The sequence below is a fragment of the Myxocyprinus asiaticus genome, chromosome 16 (genome assembly GCF_019703515.2).
Source record: "Myxocyprinus asiaticus isolate MX2 ecotype Aquarium Trade chromosome 16, UBuf_Myxa_2, whole genome shotgun sequence".
Taxonomy (NCBI): domain Eukaryota; kingdom Metazoa; phylum Chordata; class Actinopteri; order Cypriniformes; family Catostomidae; genus Myxocyprinus; species Myxocyprinus asiaticus.
Genome location: NC_059359.1, coordinates 8,479,990 through 8,506,932, shown reverse-complemented (window position 1 = coordinate 8,506,932; position 26,943 = coordinate 8,479,990). Strand labels below are relative to the sequence as shown.

Genomic DNA, 26,943 nt, shown 5'->3' with positions numbered 1-26,943 from the left:
ATAATGATGCAGCCTGCAGGCTATAGGTACTCTTTAATGCAAAGGTTACAGCAGTGGAAAGGTTGCATTATTAATGCAAAGGACCTTTAAAGCCACTGCAACCCTTAGCATGTAATAATGTAAGGGAGCAATTGTTCTAGTCCAAAATGACAAAAAACACAGTACGTTTACATGCACAGTTACAATATAATTGAGATACAGCAGGTTTTTTCATAGTTGAGCTACAGTCCTGTCCAAGTATACTGTACATGACACAATGCGTAATCGGATATTTGGAAGGATGAAAAATTCGGCGGGTTAAATACATGTCATGTATTTTTTAGGTGTTTAGGCTCTGGTCCTATAGTGAACTAAAAAAATAATTAGCACAAATTCAAATTAATTCGCACACAGAAGAGTGTGGTCAATTTTGTATTTGTTTTTTACTTTTTAATTTATTCCTATTTACTGTATATTATTATGATTTAAGAATAGATGACTGAAAAACCCATTTCCATTGACCACTAGTCTGCATAGCCTATTAGAAGATCACTTCCCGGTGTTTCTATGAATCTCAGAAACATTCTGAATCCAGTGTCTTTGAGTCAAAAGCACCGTTTAAGCTCGTCCTCTGAAAGTCAAGCAACTAAATGCTCACAGCTTTTGAGGTTAACAGAAAAAAAATAACTTTTTTATTAATTTCATCAGTTTTGTGACTAGTGCACAGCATAGCCGCGACCTTGACAACGGGTCCACGGTAACCCGCTTATTTCGTGTGCTCAAGGTTTGGCAATAGCGAAAACAGACATCAGACTTATTGTACATGTTCTTTGTTGCAACGCTCCTCGTAGGCGGAAATGACATTTTACATGTACAAATGAGTTAAAATTTGATGTTGCATATTATAATTTTTAATCGCAATTGTGAACAAAACTGTCAAACATCCCTGGATTAATGTGAATACATGATGAAGTCGAGCAACAATCAATCGTATTATCTAGGTCTGTTAGTCCGACTTCGCAAAAATCAGACTAGAGCATTTATATTACATGGTCAATTTAAAAAGATGCATTCCAACTGAAATCGAACTTTTAAAGTGCATGTAAATGTACTGACAGTTATGCCTGTGATGGAAAGATAGAGAGAGAAAAGAGACACTTAAAGTATTATGGTATTATCATGTTTTTTGGACATGGTACCATGGTAATTCATGGTAAAAATAAATAAATAAATAAATAAATAAAATCTCTGGAAGCAAATATCCATGAAGCAAAGATTGCAGTATCCAGGTTGTGTACTGCTGGGGTAACGTGCCAGTCAAGAAACTGTCATTGAGAGGAATGGACATACCAAAAGATAGTTCTCTCCAAGTATATTAGAAGGATGTAGAGTAGACACAGGTTGTGTCCAAAATCACGCACTGTTAGATTATGTGCTGCATTTGATAAAGAACAAACTTCTCGGCTGGTAAAAAAAAGTATGCTAGATATGGAAATGAGTAGTATGAATACATCCCGTACGTACTTCATCTGGGAACGTTGACATTGTCCCGTGACCTGAATATGTGACATAGTAACAAACTGGGAAAATAATCGACAATCATGGTTCTCCACTGTTTTTGAGGATTTGAATACCCTAATCCATTATCATACTGTTTTTGGCATACTATACAGTAATGAAGTATGCATATTCGAACGCAGCTACAGTGTCTAATAAACACAGAATGTCAGTCTGTCACGGTCCTGTCACTCTGTCAGTTTGGATTTTTGTCAGACAAGACCGTGACATCATCGTCCCATGTCTGTCTTGTGTTTCATTGTCTGTCTTTGTGTGAGCGCGTGGTTTCAGTTGAATTTGCTGCCATGTGCTCTTCAGTCTGTCTTGTTTCATGTCTGGAGCATGGTGTCTGGATCCTGTCTTCCCTTTCTGGTTCGGATTCGGTATGTGTCGGGATCCGGACGCTCATGCTCCATGTTCTGTGTCTGTCTCTCGTGACCGCGGACGCGCGTTGACGCCCGGGTCGCGTGACTGTCTTCACGTTGTACTGAGGTTTGGTCACTTCGGTCTGAGATTTTGGGTTTGTGTGTGGCCGAACACTCGACCAGGTGTCCTGTCTTGTTTTTGTCGCCTGTAGCATACATCACGTGGCATTTACCTCGCGATGTATGCTAGGGTTTTGTTTAGTGTGAGAATGCTTGGCATCACTTTGTTTGCCGTTGCTATGCATTCTCTCATCTTGTTTGTCGGTTGGCATGGGCATATATTGCCTTGTTTTGGCGATGTGCGCTCATGCCATTCAGGTATTTTGTTGTCTTGTGAGAGCACGTGGCTTTGTTTTGTTTCTGCATTGGCGCGTGTCTCTCCGTCTTACATCATACCCCGCCTCCTTGTTTGCTTATTATTAGTTAATTTGCCTCACTTGTCCCCTATTAACCTGTTTGATAACTCTCCCTATTTTAGCCTCCTCATGTGTGCTGTCCAGTGCCAGTTCAGCTTGTGTACCTAGTCGGTCTTGCGTGTTCAGTCGGTCGGTCTTGTATATTCCCTGTCGGTCCTGTTTCCCCTACTTGGTTCCTGTTTCGGTCCGGTCGGTCCTGTTTCCTTCTGCCCCAGCCTATATAACATTTTTCCCCTTTGGGGTAGTTTATGGTTTTTTTTTCCCCATTGTGGGAGTTTTGGTTTGTTTTTTTATTTATTTTGTATGAACAAATTCCGTTTATTTTCACTCTGCGTTTGGATTCTGAGCCTCATTATTCTCTGCTAATCCTGACACAGTCTGTGTTTGTTTTATCTTCTGAAAATGCAGTATTTATACATATGTTTGTGTTTTTGTCAGTACTTTGTCATTTCATTCCTTGTTCAAATCCACAATCACACAAAACATTTGTCTATTTTACCGAGCCGTGTCAGTTGTGGAATTCTGGGAATATATTGTACTGAGCTGTCACTGATGAACGGCGCTAAATGAAGGGACTTTCTACAGTGCTGTATTACACCCTAACTTTCACACTCTGATCTTTACTTGTGGTTTAATCTAGTATATTTTTACCCCGACACATCTGAGACACATGTAGGAGGAGACGTGAGTGAAAAAAGACAGAGCATGTTGAAGAAAGACAAGAAATGTAATCTCAAAAGCTGTGGCACCTGGGGAGGGAAGAAAATTAGTTCTTTACTCAGCATTTTATCTCATAAACCCAAAGCACATGACGGCAGTGCCAGCAGGTCTGCTCTGATGGGAACAGGGTATGTTCTTAAGGTTATTTAATTTTATTTCCTCTTCTCTGTAGTGAGTCATCCCTCTGGTCGAAGCGTTCCGTAGATTTAGAGCGATTTCATCAAAAGCCTTTTCATCGCTCCAAAGTAAAGTGGCATTGGCTGTGGGCATTTGGTTTCAGAGAACAGTGGTGAGCTTCAACAGGAAAAGTAAATGCTGTTGATTTGAAATAAAAGGCCAAGTGCAGTAGCACACAATATAAAACAAGCTTGTAACCCTGTGAACATTTAAAGACTCACAGTTTCTTTTTTACTGTCAGTTGTTGGCATTAAAGTGCACACTTTACACAACTAAACACAGATTATCTGAGTCAAATCAAGATCATTCACCTCCCCAAGTAGCTATGATCCCAAAATTTGTTCTCACACAAACTCACAAACATAGCTACGCAGGGCTTGGTGTAAAGACTGAATTATACTCTATGCAAGCAAATAAATGCAGACGCTTCAAGCTACACAAGCTTGATTTCAGGTGTTGTTGCATGAAATGGTTCAGAACGCAATTCTTAACACAACGCAATACGCCTTGCATTCGGAACGGACACTAGTGTGAACTGTCAGTTTTCTCTTTCAAGTCAACAACTGTCATGGAGGAGCAATAGTTTGAAGAGAGTATTGCTGAGCAAGTAAGTTAAAGTCAATATATTTACAGCATCTTAATAATAATAATAACACATCCAGTTTAATGGCACAGACATTTGAAGGTAACTCTACTGAGGTATGCTATGGTCACAGTAACACAAGAATGCACATTAATCACGTACAAGCTGACCACAGGTTGGAAATGTATTGACCTAATGCTCACATTTGCGTACGCGTGGGGTGCGTAAAGTATGTTTCTGGCTTAGGTCTTGACAATGTAAATAAACAGAGAAAGGTCTTGTGGTCAATGTGTTTTGATATGCACAGAACGTTAATGTTTTAATTTATTTATTTAAATTTGGGGGGGGGGGGGGCTCAGTCCTATTCTCTTTCCTCTTGCAATTTTGTTTGACTAAATGTTTAATTTTTTTTATCGTTTTTTATTTTTTATTTTTTGCTTTAATTAAAGGTGCACTCAGTAAATGTTTTGCTAATTGGTAAACTTTAAAACAAACAAATAGTAATAGTAGAATAGTACTTTTGAAAGATACAGTATGTTTTAAATGATGTACACTAACACTGAGAAAAAGCTGCTTTATTCTACATATGGTGTTGAGATCATATGCCAGAGGGTCTTGATTGATGTTGTTCCTGTCCATCTCATATCCTATAAACAAAGTACAGTGCATCCGGAAAGTATTCACAGCGCTTCACTTTTTCCACATTTTGTTATGTTACAGCCTTATTCCAAAATGGATTAAATTCATTATTTTCCTCAAAATTCTACAAACAATACCCCATAATGACAACTTGAAAGAAGTTTGTTTGAAATCTTTGCACATTTATAAAAAAAAACAAAAAGAAAAAAAAAAAAAACGTACATAAGTATTCACAGCCTTTGCCATGACACTCAAAATTGAGCTCAGGTGCATCCTGTTTCCACTGATCATCCTTGAGATGCATCTACAACTTGATTGGAGTCCACCTGTGGTAAATTCAGTTGACTGGACATGATTTGGAAAGGCACACACTTGTCTATATAAGGTCGCACAGTTAACAGTGCATGTCAGTGCACAAACCAAGTCATGAAGTCCAAGGAATTATCTGTAGACCTCCTAGACAGGATTGTATCGAGGCACAGATCTGGGGAAGGGTACAGAAAAATTTCTGCAGCACTGATGGTCCCAATGATCACAGTGGCCTCCATCATCCGTAAATGGAAGAAGATTGGAACCACCAGGACTCTTCCTAGAGCTGGCCGCCTGGGCAAACTGAGCGATCGGGGGAGAAGGGCCTTAGTCAGGGAGGTGACAAAGAACCCGATGGTCACTCTGACAGAGCTCCAGCATTTCTCTGTGGAGAGAGGAGAACCTTCCAGAAGAACAACCATCTTTGCAGCACTCCACCAATCAGGCCTGTATGGTAGAGTGGCCAGACGGAAGCCACTCCTCAGTAAAAGGCACATGACAGCCCGCCTGGAGTTTGCCAAAAGACACCTGAAAGACTCTCAGACCATGAGAAACAAAGATTGAACTCTTTGGCCTGAATGGCAAGCGTCATGTCTGGAGGAAACCAGGCACCGCTCATCACCTGGCCAATACCATCCCTACAGTGAAGCATGGTGGTGGCAGCATCATGCTGTGGGGATGTTTTTCAGCGGCAGGAACTGGGAGACTAGTCAGGATCGAGGGAAAGATGAATGCAGCAATGTACAGAGACATCCTTGATGAAAACCTGCTCCAGAGCACTCTGGACCTCAGACTGGGGCGAAGGTTCATCTTCCAACAGGACAACGACCCTAAGCACACAGCCAAGATAACAAAGGAGTAGCTACGGGACAACTCTGTGAATGTCCTTGAGTGGCCCAGCCAGAGCCCAGACTTGAACCCGATTGAACATCTCTGGAGAGATCTGAAAATGGCTGTGCACCGATGCTCCCCATCCAACCTGATGGAGCTTGAGAGATCCTGCAAAGAAGAATGGGAGAAACTGCCCAAAAATAGTATTAGAAATTAACATTCTTAAAAAATATTTTATACTAGGGCTGTCACGATAAGTGTTGGGGGGTAACGCGATAAAAATAACGTGTTACATTATCAGATTTCTTTTTCGAGTAATGAGTAAAGAAACACAATATTTTTTATTTTAGACCATAATATCGGAGTTACTTTTTAAATAAAGTAACGTGTTGCTCTTGTACACCACTACTGTCCCTGTATTGTGAGAAATCAGGAGTAAAAGTGTGCAAACTTCAGGCAGGAGACGTAGTGCATAATGGGCATTGTAGTTCTATAGTGTGTGAGGCCAGAGACTATTTAGCAGAGACGAGCCACTTCTATTTAAATGAATGGGAGAAATTGGAATGCCCAACCAAGAGGCTCTAGTGCCCAACGGTCAATGGATGTTAAAAGAGCCAATCACCTTTTAGACATCGCCTGTCAATCAACTCACTAACGCGCATGCGCATTTTGTGTTTTAGCGTAATATGAGGTCAACATTCGGTTGAGTGAAACGCGATTGATTCATGTGTTAATACACACTGCATTTAAAAAAAATCAGTAAACACATTTAGGCAGAAGGATTATAAGACTAGTCTTCCACTGGCCACAGTGTGATATACAGTGTGAAATACTCGCTCAATTCATTGACTTATGCAGCCGAACTGCTCCGTGTTACAACTCACCATAACGGAGAATGGGATGAGAAAAGCTGACTCTGGATCAGTGGCTCCGAGCAAAGTTCTACATCAACGCAGAGAACGCACAGAAAATGTCTTAGGTTCTAAAAATATTCTACATTTTTGTTTTATAATAAACAAGTATGATTCATGAAACGTTTTAGCATTAAAAACGATTTCATTCAAGTTGTATCAACATGCGCGTTTGCAGTAGGCTACGCACCATGGATCAACTCAAAACAAGCGTGCACTGATATAACTTAAGTGAAAAATATTCATTTATTCATCAGGCTTATTCCTTGAACATGTTAGGCTGGCATTCCCCACTGAATTTTATCCTGACTTTTGAAAAACATCTCAAGTTGACTCTGACATTGTCGATTGGCACAGCACATGATGACATATATGATGCAGGTTCAAGTGTTGGATTTTGCTGCGTTAGGTAAGACAGTGGTTACTTCATTATTCATATTGACTGCCATGTTGATGGAAAAACTAATCATGCATATTCATATTATTGATTCTTTATTATAAATATGATGTGAAGACCTACTTTCTAAATATCTGTTTGTTTACTATGTTGTTTTGACATGAGTGTTGTACAGTAGCTAGCATGACCTGTAATGTCTCTTGTAGTGTTCGACCGATATGGGTTTTTTAATGGCCGATGTCGATATCCAGAGAGCAGGGTGGCCGATTGCCCGATACAATGCCGATATAGCACACAATTTAATGTAGTAAATAACAAACATAAATTGTTAAGAATATAAATAAATAAGAAACTCTTATTTAGCACTATATTTCCTCAATTTCACACAAAACTAAAAAATAATATTGCATTTTAAATGGTAGATAGCAGTTTCTTCTGATTTCTGTTTAGTCATACATTTTTTTTTTATTTATTTGCACATGAAGAACTTGTTAATATATTAGGAAAAAGGAAATAACAGTACACACAGTAGTCCAGAAACCATGGATGGCATGTCCACGTTAGCAATCGCATTTTCTCAAAAAATACCGAATCAAACCAATTGAACATACAGTGCATAGTGAATAAGACATTTACTTATAGCACACGTGACGTGCTTTTACCTTGGGCTGCATCCGAAAACGTAGGCAGCTGACTTGCTACCTTGCTGCTTAATCAATTAATAGCTTAACTGACAGCTGTTTTGAATGAATGGAACTCTTAAAGAAACTGGTGTCTGAACAGATTGAAAATCACCTTATTTTCATCGTACCTCTGTGTACAGCCTCCGGAGGCAGCATTTTCCTGGTTTCGGACGCAGCCTTGAAGTTGCACTCATGCGGATCCAGCGGGAGCAACAATCTCCTGACAGTTTAAACGGCCTGGATTCCCTACTTGGATTGTCACGGACTGACCATCATGATTTGTGAATCAGAGGAACTTTTGATCCTGATCCTGAAGTTTTTGATTCTGGCTGATAGAATACATGCTTCAGAGGAAGATATTAGATGAGAGCTCGATGGAAAGAAAATGCTTGGTTTTCGTGAGGTTCGTGAATGACATCTGTTTAAACGAGATATCTGCATATTTGCAAATGGTATAAAATACCAGTTTTATTGATATTTGTCTTTTATCATTAGACAAGACAGTTAAAAGTTACAGGAATGTTGAGGAGAGAGAGGGAGAATGAAACAGGCGAGCACTTTAACATTATGAGCTCAAACGCGTCTGTTACGGCTCTGATATGCAGACTGTTTAAATGACACTGTGTTGCACACCGGTCTGTTATTGTAGTAACACGATGCACGTAACAACAAAACGAACCGTGACTGGTCGTTTACATGTCTCAGTCACTTCACATGCAATCAGGCGATTTTCGGCACCCTCTAGATTTTTTTTTTGCGAAACAGGAATAATGAAAAGTCAGAATACCGGTTATATCTCGGCAATATATCGGTCGACCACTAGTCTCTTGTATGCAATTCATGACTTATTTGTATGGAATGCACAGCATAGCAGAAGAGAAAGTGGCTGTGAGAAAAAAGTAACGCAAAAGTAATGTACTGCTTTACTTTCCATAAAAAAAATAACTTTTTAATTAACTTAATTTTTAAGAAGTTATGCTATATTCTAACAAGTTACTTTTAAAAGTAACGTTACCCAACAGTGTCACGATTATGATATGTGGTTGACGATTAATTGTCAAAATGAAGATGTGGACCCTAGTAACTAATTTTGGTAGTTACATAAAATATAATTATAAATGTATAATATGATAAATATATAACAATCATTATAAATTTTAATCTAATATATTATTTATTTAATACATAATATATTTTTCAGCCATTTCCCATGGAAAAATGATGCAGAAAAAAAATTCTGCCATTCTGGAGCAAATAATAATAATAAAAAATAAATAAAAATAAATAATGGAAAGATGGCAGGTTTTTCACTTACTGAAATCCCGTGTTAATCCCGGTCTCTCTGCAGTGAAGTGACTCATTCTCCACTGTCAGCTAATTTGTGTTTTCTGTCACTCTCTAAGTGTTCTGTAGTCGTTTACCTGATTCTTAAAGCAATTCTGTTAACCTAACAACGACTGACAGGGGTCAAATGAAGCATGCAGAAAACACAGCGTGATTATGGAAATACCCTCGCAATTGCGGCAGACGTCTGTTGATTTTGAACGCTTTATGTTTGCATTCATTCAAGAGGTTCCATTCTAGTCAGTGCTGTCTGCTAGCAAATCAATAAATTAAAGCACAGAGTGAGGATTTGTCCATGCAGATTAACAAATAGACATCTTCATAAACACTGATTCTACAAACAGGAGTGCATTAAGACCTGTAGAATTTACAATGTAAACCTAATGACATCATTCAAGACCCTTGGTTCATGTACTAAAAGATGTGTTCTGCTGCATAAGAAAGGAAGGCATATGGGTTTGGAACGACATGAGGGTGAATTATTTATGGCAGATTTTTCATTTTGGGGTGAACTAGTCCTTAAAAGCACTTGTCTTTGGTTAAAAATGTGCCTTGAGCTGGCCTACTTCTGACATGAAGTTAATTCAGTGAGTGCTGTTCAATAGCACATTTTGAACTCACTGAAATGCATTTGGTATTGATTCAAAATACAAGCTTTAATAAATACATGATCAAATCCATACAATATAAACAGACATTTTACCTTGCAGGAATGTGAGTCAATGCTCAAGAAATCTAACATGCAGGACACAGATGTGATTGTCTGAGCTTCTGGCAAGTTGGTACTCTTTCAGATCAGCTTTGGATTTATTCTGCTGAGTCATTACACAAAATAATATTATGTTGACAGAGACAAATGCCTCTGGAGGCAGCATTCTAAAATGACTTTGTTTCAAGGTATATTCAATCTTGAGAGCGATGGATGCATTTCAGTAAAACATTGAACAGAACACAAAATTATAGTTTGTAAGGGCATTTCATTCCTGTTTTGGTTTCTGTCATGTGTGTGTGAAATATGGCAGTCATTTTTCATACTATAGGAAACATATCATAGGAAACATGGGCTATTCTACATATACATGCAAGTAACACATGACAGGCTAGGCTGCAAGGGGTCAAGGGTCAGTAAATGTGTTACTGGTGCTTAGAATAATAGTCTAAATACCACCCTTACCTAAAAACTATGTGTGGCAGCGGGGGCGTGGTCAAGCATCTCTCCGGAGAGAGAGAAAGTGGTAAAGGCGCTTACACCTGAGCTAAATTATGTCTAACACCTGTCTCTAATTTCAGTGAGCACGGGGAGAGCGGCATAAATAGAGCCATACAGCACTTAGTCGGGGAGAGAGAGCCTGGGCACGACAGACCCGAACAAGAAGCAAAGAGTTTTTATTACAAATGATGAGAGTTTATTTTGTGGAACGGTGTGTGATTGTAGGTTAACTTAGTGCATAACGCCAAGACTGTGAGACTGTAATTTGTGCTGCAGAGAGAGAAAATAAATCCCAACCAGGAAAGCTGCTTCTCGAGTCCTCGTTACACTGGTGCCGAAAACCCGGGATTGAAGTTGGGTTGAAAATGAATGGAAGTCATCCCGTAGAGTCCTCCCATTTGGCGGAGATCCTCCAAGCCCTCGCTAGCCTACATCAGAGCCACCAACAGACACTGCTTGAGCTCCGAAAAGACCAAGATCGCCGGTTTGTCGAGCTCCTGCACGCTCAAGCCGAGGACCGGCAGGCGATCCGGAGCCTCCTCAGCCAGGAGGCGTCCTCAGCCGTGACCCCGGACGCTCCCACGCCGTTACCCCTGCCAGCTTTACAGAAAATGGGGGCGGCGGACGACCCCGAGGCCTTCCTGGATTTGTTTGAGCGGACCGCCGAGATCTGGGGCTGGCCGCTCGGCCAATGGGCGGCCCGACTGATCCCACTATTGTCCGGGGAAGCCCAGCTCGCGGCTCAACAACTGCCAGCAACGAGCCTCCTGGCCTACGGAGATTTACTTAGTCAGGGAGAGAGAGCCTGGGCACGACAGACCCGAACAAGAAGCAAAGAGTTTTTATTACAAATGATGAGACTTTATTTTGTGGAACGGTGTGTGATTGTAGGTTAACTTAGTGCGTAACGCCAAGACTGTGAGACTGTAATTTGTGCTGCAGAGAGAGAAAATAAATCCCTACCTGAACCAGGAAAGCTGCTTCTCGAGTCCTCGTTACACTATGATGCTGTTTACAGTGTGGACTTACAGATGTTAGCACCATAAACTAATAATCACAACATAAAATCTGAGTCAATGGCCATTAAAAATGTGAGCTATTGGCTGTTCTGCTCGTTATAGTTTATGTACAATTATAAAATGAGAATTTTTTTTACAGTACAGTTATAAAACTGATATCTCCAACTGTAATTTCTGATTGGATGAGCTGCATTCAAAGCTGTTAAACGGAGACATGTGACCAACCATCCTATTACTGTGCCAAGCTGACATGCTGCTTGGCAAATATACACAGCCAATCATTTTTTATTCTGTTCTTTTATTCCGTTATTACTCTGCAGAAGGACTGTTTAGTTTGATTTTTATTATAAATAAATGTATGTATATTTTTATTTACCATAACCAGTTCCAATAATAAAACAAATACTGTACCCCTATGATTTTCACGACTTTCAGTTCGTGTCCGTTAACGGTTCTCAAACATGTATTTTTTCGCTGATGCAAACGGAACACCGTACTAAAAAAATCTGACAGTGTTTCCCTCTGTGCTATACATTGGCAGCACTGCCCATCTGCAGCCTGAAACACAGCGCGGTGTACTCCGATTCTCTAATATATAATTCACATGAGTGAATTAGTTTAAATCTACAACACGAAAAAAAAACAGCACGTTGTATTCCCGAACTAATGACCCCGTTTCCACCTGGTATTAAGAGCTGGTTCTTTTGAATCTAATGCAAACCACACAGTGCAAATAGTGTAATGTGGCTCCCAAATGAATGACTTTTATGAGCCTGTTCTTTTTAATCTACAGAGTAAAACAAGCAGTGCATTGTAGTCCGATTCCAGAACAAATGAAAATATATATATACAGTACTGTGCAAAAGTCTTAGGCACATAAGATGTTTCACAAAAGCATTTGTCTTAAGATGGTTATTTATATCTTCAGCTTTAGTGTGTCAATAGGAAATATAAATGTTAGACTCCCAAACATTACTTTTGCAAATAGAAATGATTAGAATAGAAGAACAGGGAGCCCTGCAACAGATGTCATGTCCCCCACAAAGCCCCCCACTGAACATTGTGTCAGTCTGAGATTACATAAAGAGACAGAAGCAATTGAGACAGCCTAAATAGATAGAAGAACTGTGGTGAATTCTCCAAGAAGCTTGGAACATCCTATCTGCCAACAACCAAGAAAAACTGTGTCCAGGTGTACCTAGGAGAATTGGTGCTGTTTTAAAGGCAAAGGTGGTCACACCAAATATTGATTTAGCTTTTTTTTTTTTACTGGATTTTGTATGACATTAAGTGATAAATGAAAACTATTTATGGCATTATTTTTGAAGACATCCTCACTATGCAACATTTTTCACAAGTGCCTAAAACTTTTGCACAGTACTGTATGTATGTATGTATGTATGTGTGTGTGTGTGTGTGTGTGTGTGTGTGTTAAAAAGTGATTTCTAATGTTTTTGTGTATATCTCATACTAAATTGTTTCAAAAATTCAAAAGGCAATCTGAGTAAACACAAAATACAGTTTTTAAATGATAATGTTATTTACTGAAGCAGAAAGTAATTAAATACCCAAATCTATGAAACCACATTCATAATGGGGTTCAGCTGGAATAGACACACACAGGCCTGATTACTGCCAGCCCTCTTCGGTCAAATTAACACCTAAATATAACTTTTTCAGCAGCATGAAGTTGGCTAAAATGTCTCATCTAGCAGCACACTATGCCAAGGTTAAAAGAAATTTGAGAAATGATGAGGAAAAAGGTATTGAAATACATCAGCTTGGAAGGGTTACAAAGCTATTTCAAAAGCTCTCGGACTCCAAAGAACCACAGTGAGAGCCATTATCTTCAAATGGAGAAAACAGAGTAGTAAACCTTCCCAGAAGTGGCCAACCTTCCAAAATTCCTCCAAGAGCACAGCGATGACTCATCCAGGAAGTCAAGGAAAAGGACAACATCCAAGGAACTGCAGGCCTCTCTGGCATCAATAAAGGTCACTGTTCATGACTCCATTATCAGAAAGACACTGGCCAAAAATGGCATCCATGGAAGAGTTGCGAAGCGAAAACCACTGCTAACCCAGAAGAACATTAAGGCTTGTCTGAATTTTGCCAAAACCAGCCTGATCTCACAGTGAAATTGGAAAGAGTAGATCGACTTTTCTTTCGTCAAAATCGGTAAACGTTGACCGAAATTTCGAAACACTACCCCCAGTGGCCAAAGCGATAAATGTTGTAGAGCATATGGGCACATGTGAGCTCCATTTATGTTCAGGAGAGGTTGCCAAAAACTAGTGAAGCAAGTTATTTTCATCTTTACAGGATGTTATACAATGAAGAGAAAAGCATATATTTATAGATTCTATCCCCCAAACCCAAACCTTACCTTAACCATTAGTGGAGTAAAAAAGTAATGTTAGAGGGAAAAGTGAACCCTCTGAATCATGCTCGCAATTGATTATTCAAACGTGGTTACAGGTCTGGCTTTGAACCCTAGTCTACCATGCAGCTGATTTAACGTGCTGCCAATCGCACCATGTGGAAAGGTTTACCAATAAAAATCAAAGATTTTGCTACCGTGAATAAAGTCTATATGGACGTTTGAAAGCATCTAAAACGTAAACAGTTTTACGTATTTACAGCTTTAGAAACGTAAACAGTAAACATGACAAATCCATGACAAATATATTTGAAAACACGAATTTATTATAAATATATTTGTACATTTTTACTGCCTAAACCTCTAAACATAACCACTTTTCAACAATATAAAAATATGTAACAAGTAGATTAATGTACAGTAGCAACAATTTTTGTTAAACTGTATTAATTTATGTATATTTTACAGCCACTAATCCCACCCCTACCCCTAAACCTAACCATAAGCATATAAAACACGTAACAGGCAGATACATTTAATCACAGTAATTTATTCCGAGAATTTATTCAGCAAAATTCAGCTCCATCCGATGACGGCATACAATAGTTTTGTGTGAGGTAGAGAGTAAAATTTAAGTTATTAATGTCTGGAAATCTTCTCCTGATGCACTCCCTAACGGCGCTGTCAAATCTCATTCAAACATATACGTCACGGAATACGGCAGTCGTAAACGGTCACAAGACACTTGAGAGCCAATGAGCATTTGATATCACCGTCATAAATCCTGTGATCGTGCTTCTTGAGGCGGCAATTTTTGAATATGAAAACAAAAGCAATGTGGGTTGACGGTTACGGCAGAGTCGCTACAGTGGATGGACACGGATATCATTGAATAAAAGGCTTGAATTTGGGTCTATTCCTCAAACAATTCTATCTGAAGATTTGGATTATAGTGAACAAATTAAATGGATTATTTTTATTATTGTTTTATGATGCTTTTGTGGTTTATTTTGTTTTTTTAGCATATTCTGAAAACTCCTTTTGAGTCCCCGGCAAACAAAATTTTAATTAAATGCTTAATGAATGATTAAACGAGTGAAGAGTTGTTTTTATTCATTTTAATATTTTAAGGTTTAGTCTTGGTTAAAGTGATATACTCCCTTAAAACGACATCATATTATAATGTCAACTGCATTAAAGAAATGTTCACTAATCTTACTGATCTAACTGATTAATTCCATTAATTCAATATGAATCGATTCAAACTGTACACGTAAACATTTGCACATTTCTAAGGGTGTTAATACGTAAAAATTATGACGTTTAGATGCTGTAAATTTGCCAATATTGTGTGCAAACGTTAGAGAACGTACGTTTGCTAGTACCAAACTTTACGTAAGAACACATCGCATTCTCATGAGATCTGTCAGACTAGTAAATACCATTCACATCGCTTGTAATCATCTTCTTCTTTCAGCTGTTCCCGTTAGGGGTAGCCACAGCAGACCATCCGCATATTTGACTTGGCACAGGTTTTATGCCGGATGCCCTTCCTGATGACTGCCCGACTGATATATCGGCCGATATTAGCCTTTCACCGATATATCGGTATCGGTGTATATTTTACCGATATGCACTGATATGAAAACTTTTTTTCAGAAAATATAATGCAGAAAACAATGCTTTAGAATTGGTGTCATTACGTAGTTTGTCCAGCAGAGCACGCTTCAACTCCATTGTTTACAGAGCTGAGCTGACGGTGGCTCTGCAGACATGGTGGAGTTCAGCGGTGTCTCTGTAAGTTAACGTCATGGTTACTGGTGTAATCTCCGTTCCCTGATGGAGGGAACGAGACATTGGTGTCGATGTAGTGACACTAGGGGTCACTCTTGGGAGCCCGAGACACCTCTGGTCTTTGATAAAAGGCCAATGAAAATTGGCAAGTGGTTTGCATGCCACTCCCCCGAACATACGGGTATAAAAGGAGCTGGTATGCAACCACTCATTCAGGTTTTACGCTGAGGAGCCGATATAAGGTCCGGCCATTTCAGCGGGTAGTTCAGCGTTGTGGCAGGAGGGACCAACGTCTCGTTCCCTCCATCAGGGAACGGAGGTTACACCAGTAACCATGACGTTCCCTATCTGTCACTCACTCGACGTTGGTGTCGATGTAGTGACACTAGGGGTCCCTATACAAAACGCCACAAGGCTGAACTGTGTTACGTGAACTGGCGGTGTGTGGTGGGCAGACTTGCTGTGTGCCTCATAGCCAGCACACCAGGTCGACACGTAACCTCCCCCAACACAGTTATGAGTGTCGAACGGCTCTTTTTGGGGACAAGTCGACTACACAGAGATAGAGACAGGCTTAACCCAGTCGTGGCCTCTTTCCCCTTCTCTTTTTCCACTCCCTAAAAAAGAAGGGGGATTATCCGACTGGGCCGCCAGGTCTAGTCGGGGGGTGTCCCTCCCAAGGGGAGGACACCGCGGAGACCACACCTCGCCCCAAGAGAGGGGGGGATATTTAAGTGGAAGAATACATCACATGGTCTTTCCAACCATGTGGAGAGCCTTCAAGGTAGATCCTACCCAATGGGGGAGGAGTTACTACAACATGGAGACTGAGGGGCTCTGCCCAAGGAAGACGCAGTTTGCCAGTAGGGAAACTAACTAGCGGAAGATATAGATCGCATGGGGTTAGCCTTACAGGGAACCGCCACATGCGGAGCACCTACCCCAGAACCGGGCTCTTAGTTAGCGCGTGTACTGGGCCGGCAGCGAGTCTCTCCGAAAACTCGACTGCCACAGGGCTCGGAGGAAGTCAACCAGGGAACAACTTTTGTGAACACTACTGGGAATTAACAGCGCATGTCTTCAGCTCAAAAGGAGGTGGAAGGCGCTATGTGCAAGCGATACACCCGGCCGGCTATCCCGGGCTAATCCGCTTGTGTTGCGTGCCACTACCTGGGACGAAACCGGTTCCACCCGGAGATTGTAGAACCTTGCAAAGGTGTTGGGTGTTGCCCAGCCCGCTGCTCTGCAATGTCCGTTAGAGAGGCACCTCTGGCCAGGGCCCAAGAAGCCGCTACACCACGGGTAAAATGGGCTCGTAGCCCTACCGGGGGCGGCATGTTTTGGGCGAGACATGCCATAGTTCTGGCGTCAATGAGCCAGTGGGCGATCCTCTGCTTGGAGACAGCGCTTCCTTTCCGCTGTGCACCAAAGCAGACAAAGAGCTGCTCAGAGATTCTAAAGCTCTGCGTGCGATCCAAATAGATGCGTAAAGCGCGCACCGGACACAGCAACGACAGGGCTAGGTCTGCCTCCTCCTGGGGCAGCGCTTGCAGGTTCACCACCTGGTCCCTAAAAGGAGTGGTGGGAACCTTGGGCACATAGCCCGGTCGGGGGTCTCAGGATCACGTGAGAATAGCCCGGACCGAACTCCAGGCACGTTTAGCTGACAGAGAACGCTTGCAGGTCACCTACCCTCTTGATGGAAGTGAGCGCAGTCAGGAGGGCAGTCTTCAAGGAGAGTGCCTTAAGCCCGGCTGACTGCAAAACTCAAAGGGGGCTCTCTGTAGACCCTGAAAAACTACAGAGGTCCAATGAGGGAACAAGGCGTGGCCTGGAGGGATTCAGCCTCCTGGCGCCTCTTAGGAACCTGATGATCAGATCATGCTCCCTAAGGACTTACCGTCGACTGCGTCATGGTGTGCTGCTATGGCAGCAACGTACACCTTCAAGGTGGAAGGGGACAGCCTCCCTTCCAACCTCTCTTGCAGGAAGGAAAACACTGATCTGACTGCGCACCTCTGGGGGTCTTCCTGATGGGAAGAACACCACTTAGCGAACAGACACCACTTAAAGGCATACAGGCGCCTCGTAGAGGGAGCCCTAGCCTGAGTGAACGTGTCTACCACCGCAGGTGGTAGGTCTTCCGCAGCTTAGGTCTTCCGCGTCCCGTCCAGGTGCCAGACATGGAGATTCCAGAGGTCTGGGCGCGGGTGCCGGATGGTGCCCCTTCCCTGAGAAAGAAGGGCCTTTCTCAGGGGAATTTGCCCGGGGGGAGCTGTCACGAGGAGCGTGAGGTCCGAGCACCACGTCTGGGCGGGCCAGTAGGGTGCTTACCAGGACGACCTTCTCCTCGTCCTCCCTGACCTTGCACAGGGTCTGTGCGAGCAGGCTCACTGGGGAAAACGCATATTTGCGAATGCCAGGGGACCAGCTGTGTGCCAGCGCGTCTTTGCCGAGGAAGGCCTTGGTGAGGGCGTACCAGAGCGGGCAGTGGGAGGATTCTTGGGAGGCGAACAGGTGCACCTGTGCCTGACTGAATCGACTCCAAATCAGCTGGACCACCTGAAGGTGGAGTCTCCACTCTCCCTTGAGGGTAACCTGTTGTTACGGCGCGTCCGCCGAAGCGTTGAGGTTGCCCGGGATGTGAGTGGCTTGCAGCGACTTTGTGCTGCTAACTCCGTTGGAGGAGACGGCGGGCGAGTTATGACATACAGCGGGAGCACAGACCGCCTTGGCGGTTGACATATGCTACCGCTGCCGTGCTGTCTGTCCGAACTAGCACGTGCTTGCCCTGGATCAACGGCCGGAACCTCCGCAGGGCGAGCAGAATTGCCAGTAACTCGAGGCAGTTGATGTGCCAACGCAGCTGCGGACCCGTCTAGAGGCCGGCGGCTGCGTGCCCGTTGCCAACAGCGCCCCAGCCCGTTTTGGAGGCGTCTGTCGTGACCACGACGCGCCTGGAGACCAGTTCTAGCGGAACACCTGCTCGTGGAAACGAGAGGTCGGTCCAAGGGCTGAAAAGACGGTGACAGACCGACGTAATGGCCACGTGGTGTGTCCCGTGGCGCCATGCCCGTCTCGGGACTCAAGTCTGGAGCCAGTGCTGAAGCGGCCTCATATGCATCAACCCGAGCAGGGTGGCCACCGCCGAGGACGCCATATGCCCCAGGAGCCTCTGAAAATGTTTCAGTGGAACCGCTGTTTTCTGTTTGAACGCCTTCAAACAGGCCAGCACCGACTGGGCACGCTCGTTCGTAAGGTGCGCCGTCAAGGAGACTGAGTCCAACTCCAAACCGAGAAAAGAGATGCTCTGAACCGGGAGGAGCTTGCTCTTTTCCCAGCTGACCCGAAGCCCTAGTCGGCTGAGGTGTGAGAGCACCAGGTCCCTGTGTGCGCATAACCCGTCTCGAGAGTGAGCTAGGATTAGCCAGTCGTCGAGATAGTTGAGCATGCGAATGCCCACCTCCCTTAACGGGGCAAGGGCAGCCTCTGCGATCTTCGTAAAGATGCGAGGAGACAGGGACAGGCCGAAAGGGAGGACTTGTACCGATACGCCTGACCCTCGAACGCAAACCGCAGGAAGGGTCTGTGTCGAGGAAGGATCGAGACGTGAAAGTACGCATCCTTCGGGTCTACCGCCGCGAACCAATCTTGATGCCGGACGCTTGCTAGAATGCGTCTTTGCGTCAGCATCTTGAACGGGAGTCTGTGTAAGGCCCGGTTCAGTACTCGCAGGTCCAAGATTGGCCGCAACCCACCGCCTTTTTTCGGTACAATGAAATAGGGGCTGTAAAACCCCTTCTTCATCTCGGCTGGAGGGACAGGTTCTATTGCGTCCTTCCGTAGGAGGGTAGCGATCTCCGCGCAAGGTAGCAGCGTTTCCATCTTTCACCAAGGTGAAGTGGACACCGCTGGACCTGGGCGGATGCCCAGCGAAGTGAATCGTGCAGCCGAGTCGGACGGTCTGGACCAGCCCTCGCGACGGACTGGAAAGCGCAAGCCATGCGTCCGAGTTCCGCGCAAGGAGGACCAAAGGGACAACGTCATCGGATGTACCGGCGGGTGGGGCCTCGCGGCGGGGCGGAGCTTGAGGTGCCACACCACATCGTGGCCGTGCTGAGTCCGAGGACATCGAAGCACTTACCTGGCTCCTTGTGACCACCCCCGGACAGCCTGGGACGGGGGAGGAAGAGGCCTGTCCTCATGACCCGTGGAGACTGTCACATCGGGGGCGGATTTGTGCCACAGCTGGGCGCTCAGGGCGGGAGACCGCCACTGGAGCGCCAACCTGCCAAATGGAGTGGTGGACGGTGGTCGTGATGCCAGCCGTACACACCGAATATGTGACCCAGGGAACAAGGAAACCACTCTTGCGGAGCTCTTGAGTACTGCAGCCACTTGGGCATGCAGCGCAATTAAATGCAAAAGGTAACAAAGAGAAGATCTGCTTACCAGCTCCAGAGCAGCGGGTTTCGTTGTCCCTGGGTCGCCCGTCTCAGGGGCGCTTTGAAGACCTCTGTGGGTTCTTCGGTGCCGGCTGTGAGACGGGTGGCGTCGGCTTCCTGCGGTGGGCTCCACGCCGGGGCCGGGCCGGAGGGGCGGGCTGCGGCGGAGCTGGTGCAGTCACCGCAGGGGGACGCCCTCGGCGATGAGTAGATGGGGGGATCTTGAGCCACGCCGGGGCAGGACAAGCCGGCTAGCATCCATCTACTGCTCTACCATCGAGAACTGCTGGGCAAAGTCCTCGGTGTCGCCGAATAGGCCCGCCTGGAAAATGGGGGCAGCAAGGAATCGTGTCCTGTCGGCCTCACCCATCTCGACCAGGTTGAACCAAAGGTGGCGCTCCTGGACCACTAGTGTGGCCATCGTCCGCCCGGGAGACCGCGCCGTGACCTCCGTTGCTCGGAGAGCGAGGTCGGTCGCCGAGCGCAGTTCCTGCATCAATCCCGGGGCGGAACTACCCTCGTGCAGTTCCTTTAGCGCCTTGGCGGACTTGCAGGAGAGCCATGGCGTGCAGGGCGGAGGCGGCTTGTCCAGCAGCGCCGTAGGCTTTGACCGTCAGAGACGACGTAAACCTACAGGCCTTGGACGGGGGCTTTGGGCACCCACACCAGGTGGCGGCGCTCTGCGGGCATAGGTGCACCGCGAGCGCCTTTATCCACCGGGGGATTGCCGAATAACCCTTGGCCGCCCCACCATCGAGGGTAGTGAGAGCGGGGAAGCTGAAAAGATCGGGACCGGGCAGTAAAAGGTGCCTCCCACGACCTTGTCAGCTCTTCATGCACTTCCGGGAAGAAAGGAACGGGGCGGGGCGTGGCTTTGAGCGGCGCCGCGAGCCCAGGAACCAATCACAGAGCCGCGAGGGTTCAGGGAAGAGCGGTGAAATCCACTCTAACCGACGCTCGCGGCTGTCCGGGAAAGCATGTCATCATCTCCGCGTCAGCCTGTGACTGGGCGATCGACCCCGAAGGGAGGAGCCCAGCCGAGGCTTTCGACTGGACGAGCCCGCTCTCCAATGCTGCGCTCGAGAGCTCATCACTTTCGCGGGCTCCGAATAAGAGGTCGAACTCGCCGTGAGACGAGCCGGCGGACTCACCCGGAAGCCCGATCGGGGCAGACGAGCGTGCTGGGGAATGGGAGGTCCGCGGGGGGATACCCGGCGGAGGCGGTCCCATTGGGGTCCCCAAATCGCCCCCAGTGCTAGCCGCGCTGGCCTCAAACCCGTGGGTAAAAGGACCAAGGCGGGAGCCTCTGGGGTGGCTCGCTTCCTTACGAAGGCGAGCCGCGACCGCAACGTTGCCATGGACACATTCTCGCAATGAGAATGTGACCATCCACGAACGCTGTCTCCGCGTGAGCAGTGCCCAGACACGAAAGACAGTGATCGTGACCGTTAGAAGGCGAGAGATAACGAGCACAACCAGGAATAACACACAATCGGAAAAGCATCTTTAAAAAGACGCGTCTTTAAAAAGACGTTCCGTGTGTGCGCTCTTTTAGAGAAATATATACTCTTTTAGAGGGGAAAAATGCTCTTTCAGAAAATATACTCTCTAGTTTTTCTGCCGAAGCGCCCAGGGGCATTCTCTGCAGTGCACCAGTGCAGAGGAGGGAGAAGCCGCTGAAATGCGCCGTCTGATCCAGCAGGTGAATGAACAGTAGTATTCAGCTCAATGAGCATGACCGTTCGGCTCCGAAGAGAAAATCTGAATGAGTGGTTGCATACCAGCTCCTTTTATACCCGTATGTTCGGGGGAGTGGCATGCAAATACCACTCGCCAATTTTCATTGGCCTTTTATCAAAGACCAGAGGTGTCTCGGGCTCCCAAGAGTGACCCCTAGTGTCACTACATCGACACCAACGTCGAGTGAGTGACAGATAGGGAACTAGTCTGTTAAATACATACTGGAAGCTTAATAAAAAATTACCCCATCATTTTTCCTTTTCAATATAACTAATATAACATTAACCTTGTCCCTGACAACCATGTCACTCAGACTTTTAAATATTACATTTTATAAATGACACGACTGGAATTGTTTGGTTGAAGGGGGTACCCTGTGAATCCTAAACGAAACAGTTTGGTGAATACATGTTTACTCATTAGTTTCCACTCAGCTGACAAGCAATGAAAGTAGCTACGTGATTAGCTAGTTAACTATAAGCTCGTTGTCACGGAGAGTAAAAGACGGATGTTGTTTATTTTACTTTCCAGCATTGTGTCTCACCAACTAGGTAACAACATTGCATGAAATCAACACAACAGACACAATCCACCACCGCACCGTTGTCTGCTGAGCTGCAAAAAGATGCTCTGATGTTTACCTTTCAATCTGCTACATTACTGACTGCACTGACAAACTATAGCTGACTAACAGCAAACAGATGTGATAAACATGAGTGACATGGTTGTCAGGGACAGGGTTAATGTTATATTAGTTATATAAAATGATGGGGTAATTTTTTAGTTACTTTCAAGTATGTATTTCACAAACTAGTTAGCAATTTAACGAGAAGAGATCGCTCAAATCCACACGGTTAAACTCCACCCTGTCTGCAGAACCACCGTTCAGAGTCAGCTCTGTAAACAATGGAGTCGAAGCACGCTCTACTGGACAAACTACGATATGACACCAACTCTAACGTATTGTTTTCTGCATTATATGTTCTGAAAAAAGTTTTCATATCGGCGCATATCGGTAAAATATACCCCGATACCGATATATCGGTGAAAGGCTAATATCGTCCGACTGATATATCGGTCGGGCACTAACAGGGACACTAGGGGTGTCCTCATGAACCACATTTATAGCATAATACCCTTGTAATTACTAGTGTGTAACCTAAAAAAAAGTCCTTGTAAACCACAAAAACCAACTCACACACACACACACACACACACACAATGCATCCAACCAAGAGCTAAACCACATCACACTAGTGTTAGCACTGCTAACTGCATTAGGTAGCATTAGTTAGTATTGCTGACACTAATTAATCACAGTTGTTTTGCGATATTACAGCTTGGACATCCTGTCTTTATGAAAAAGAGAAATTTTTATGCAATCTCACACAACAACCCTCTTGATTTATTAAAGTCTCAGTTTATCAGCTCTTTCACATCTGCCCATGAATCTTTGACTAGTTCGCATAGGCGCACTATTAATTCATAAATGAAGTGCAGCTGAATTACATATCAGGCTGTAGCCTGAACCTGCAAAGCTCTTCGACCACCTGGAAAACTCCGACCAGCTTCATTGGATTTAGGAATTACTGTTACGTAAGTCCATGAGCTGATGATAAAGCCACAGTCTCAGAGAGACTGACCGCGGCCAGTTTGCTGCAGCGTTCAAAACAACAAACACATTGGCTCTGTGGCAAAAAGCACTCTGTGTGAGTAGTTTTTGAATGATGTGCCTATGTAAAGCATTCCAAATTGGTCACTTATGATAAGTTTCATTTCAGTTAGAAGGCAACTACTGTACCTTAGACAGCAAGGCAGCTCAATGTTTTGTAACAGAGCCATAGTTTTAACTGGACATCATCTTTTACAGTATGTGCAGTAAATGTGAACTGTCAACACTGACCTGAAACCAGAAGAACCACAAATGTCCTTCATTTTGTAAGAATCTGACAGAAGGAAAAACTGTCATAATGTTCAGTCTTTCATGACTGTGGCTTTCATAGAGACTGGAGCTGAATGATAATTTCACTAAGAGATGAAAAAAGATCATGCAATTAGAGAAACTGAAAAATAAATGGCGTATGAGGATACAAGAAGACATTTATCTCATATGAATATTAATTTCAAGTTGAAGCCAAACAAAAGTGTGTAGATTTGTTAGTTTGTTATAATAATAGACTGGGTACAAATATATATATATATATATATATATATATATATATATATATATATATATCCGGTGGCCAAAAGTTTGGAATAATGTACAGATTTTGCTGTTTTGAAAGTAAATTGGTAGTTTAATTCACCAAAGTGGCATTCAGCTGATCACATAGTATAGTCAGGACATTACTGATGTAAAAAATAGACAGAAAGTGTCTGTTTGAAAAAAAGTCATTTTTGATCAAATCTAGACAGTCCCCATTTCCAGCAGCCATCACTCCAACACCTTATCCTTGAGTAATCATGCTAAATTGCTAATTTGGTACTAGAAATGTACTTGCCATTATATCAAACACAGTTGAAAGCTATTTGGTTCGTTAAATGAAGCTTAACATTGTGTTTGTTTTTGAGTTGCCACAGTATGCAATAGACTGGCATGTCTTAAGGTCAATATTAGGTCAAAAATGGCAAAAAAGAAACAGTTTTCTCTAGAAACTCACTAGTCAATCATTGTTTTGAGGAATGAAGGCTATACAATGCTTGAAATTGCCAAAAAACTGAAGATTTAATCCAAAGGTGTACACTACAATCTTCAAAGACAAAGGACAACTGTCTCTAACAAGGACAGAAAGAGATGTGGAAGGGCAGATGTACAACTAAACAAGAGGATAAGTACATCAGAGTCTCTAGTTTGAGAAATAGACACCTCACATGTCCTCAGCTAACAGCTTCATTGAATTCTACCCGCTCAACACCAGTTTCATGTACAAAAGTAAAGAAGACTCAGGGGTGCAAAGAAACACAGACAGAATTGCAAAGAAAAAGCCACTTTTGAAACAGAAAAACAAAAAGAAAAGGTTAGAGTGGGCAAAGAAACACAGACATTGGACAACAAATAATTGGAAAAGAGTTTTATGGATCTTAACCCCATTGAGCTTTTGTGGGATCAGATAGACTGTAAGGTGCGTGAGAAGTGCCCGACAAGACAGCCACATCTACGGCAAGTGCTACAGGAAGTGTGGGGTGAAATGTCACCTGAGTATCTGGACAAACTGACAGCTAGAATGTCAAGGATCTGCAAAGCTGTCATTGCTGCACGTGGAGGATTTTTTGATGAGAACTCTTTGAAGTAGTTTAAGTCACTTTGAAGTCATTTTTTTCAAATTGTAATAGTAATTTTTCACGTTATTAATGTCCTGACTATACATTGTGATCAGTTGAATGCCACTTTGGTGAATAAAAAGACCTACAGATATGAAATATTCTTCTAAAAATCTTTGTTTGTATTCAGCAGAAGAAAGATGGCGTGAGTGTAAATGATCAGAAAATTTTCATTTTTGGGTGAATTATCCCTTTAAAGAAATTCAGTGTTTTCAGATTGGCAGACCTATCTGAATTCCCCAGACAACTACTTCAATATTTAGTCTCTGATCACACAAGAAGCAGATTCAAGGTCTCAAGCTGCCTTTTGATTCTCACTGAAACCTCTACAGTGAAATCCAGGTTCACTGGAAGTATATCCATGATGAAGAGCTCCCCCTAGAGTATCAGATAAACTATACACACTCCATGTCCTCCATTATCATTGAAAAGGAAAATGAACTTCCTCAACACAATGGCTTATTGCAAATATTAGTTTCTAAACTCAGGAGTCAGGACATTCAGCAGTGATGTGTATATAATGGTGGCATTTATGGTCATTTTGAAAACCAAATGTTTTTTACTAAAAACCTTTAAGTCTCTGAGGCTCATATCAATATCAATGTGAGAATTGTTAAAGAATTTTTAAAGAAAGAATACAAGTGCAGTTCCCTTTTAAACACTCAGTTACTCAGTTCTCATGTCTGCTTTCAGCTACAGAGATGCTCTCGAGGAAATGCCGGTCATTTATTCACTCAAACGAGACAAAACAATCCAGAGCATCAATATTTGAAGTAAACTGCTTTTCACAGGAATGTGAGTCTTAGTTAAGGTCCATCAGATTACGTAAGGTAAGGACGATTTGTCGGTGAGAAGAATCTTCATGCCATCATGTTAGGAAAAGAAAACTTTGCATTGAAATAGTGTCAAATCTACAGCTCATGGTCAAACACACAGAAGAGGCAATAGCCCACTTTCAAAGTCATCATCGTTTATCTTGTTAGTTTTCTTCCATTTAAATCTCTTTGTATTATAACTCACTTGGTTATTTACTAAAGAATAAATTAAAAGCTGCACAGACAAACAGCACAACAGGAATATAAAAAATATTACTGTAGCAGCTAACCTGCATTTGAATAAAGTAGTAATAATAATAATAACTATAATTTAATACAAATAAAGAAAATCAAATAAATAAATCTAAAACAACAACAATAATAATATAGCCAAATTTGTATTTTTTATTTTTTATTTTTTGTTGATATACAAAAAGGTTGTATATAATAATGTATTATTATTATCATCATCGTCATATTTTGTACTTTTATTAAATCCAAACCTCTGTATAAAGTTAATTTCTGTTTATATTTTTTCCTCTAACATTAAGATGCAACATCATTTAAAGTTGGAAGAGACATCTGTATGATCCAACCCTAAACGATACGCAGTGATTAGAAGTTCTAACAATCGTGCAAAACCATAAACACACACAACTCTCTATATAAATACATTAGAATCATCACTTTATACATCATGCATCAACTCTCATGTGGTCCAGGTGTTCCAAGACACACCAGCACATTTCACAACATGTAGCATCACTTCAGAAACATGCACGAGACAGACAACAGAGAAATGATACACCTCACCATTAGAATGCAACTCTCCTCATGTCCCGGGTCTCTCGTGCACGAATGTGAGTGTTGAGTTTATGCAGCCTGTCAATGTAACTCGCATCTGTGCGCAGGATGAAATACATTTTGTAATCTGACCTTCTGAATCCAGACTGATCCATTCCACTGAGAGAAGAGGAGGAATGGATCATACCAAATCTTCAATATGACACATAAACAGCGAGAAGCTTTTCCTGTATGTCAGCTGAGCTGTACATTTATAGAATTAAAACTAACATAAACTGGAAATATAAATATAAAAAAAAGAAAAATTAAGGAACTTTTAAAATAACAAGAAAGCTGAACAGAAACAACCGAAGGCTACTTCATCTAGCGCTCTTTTTGCTTTTTGTGTTGTAAAGCATACCTTTCACTCTGAGAAACCGCTCTAAAAGATTCATGAGTTGTCCA

General features: G+C 43.1%; 1 protein-coding gene across 1 annotated transcript in view; it reads right to left on the bottom strand.

Annotated features, from left to right (window-relative positions):
- Nucleotides 1–26,605, bottom strand: part of LOC127454461 (oxidation resistance protein 1-like) — a 240,049-nt gene extending 213,444 nt beyond the window's left edge. Inside the window, exon 1 of the mRNA XM_051721687.1 lies at nt 26,509–26,605. The gene's annotated coding sequence lies outside the window, so the exon portion shown is untranslated. The remainder of the gene's footprint in view (nt 1–26,508) is intronic.
- Nucleotides 26,606–26,943: the final 338 nt, after the last annotated feature.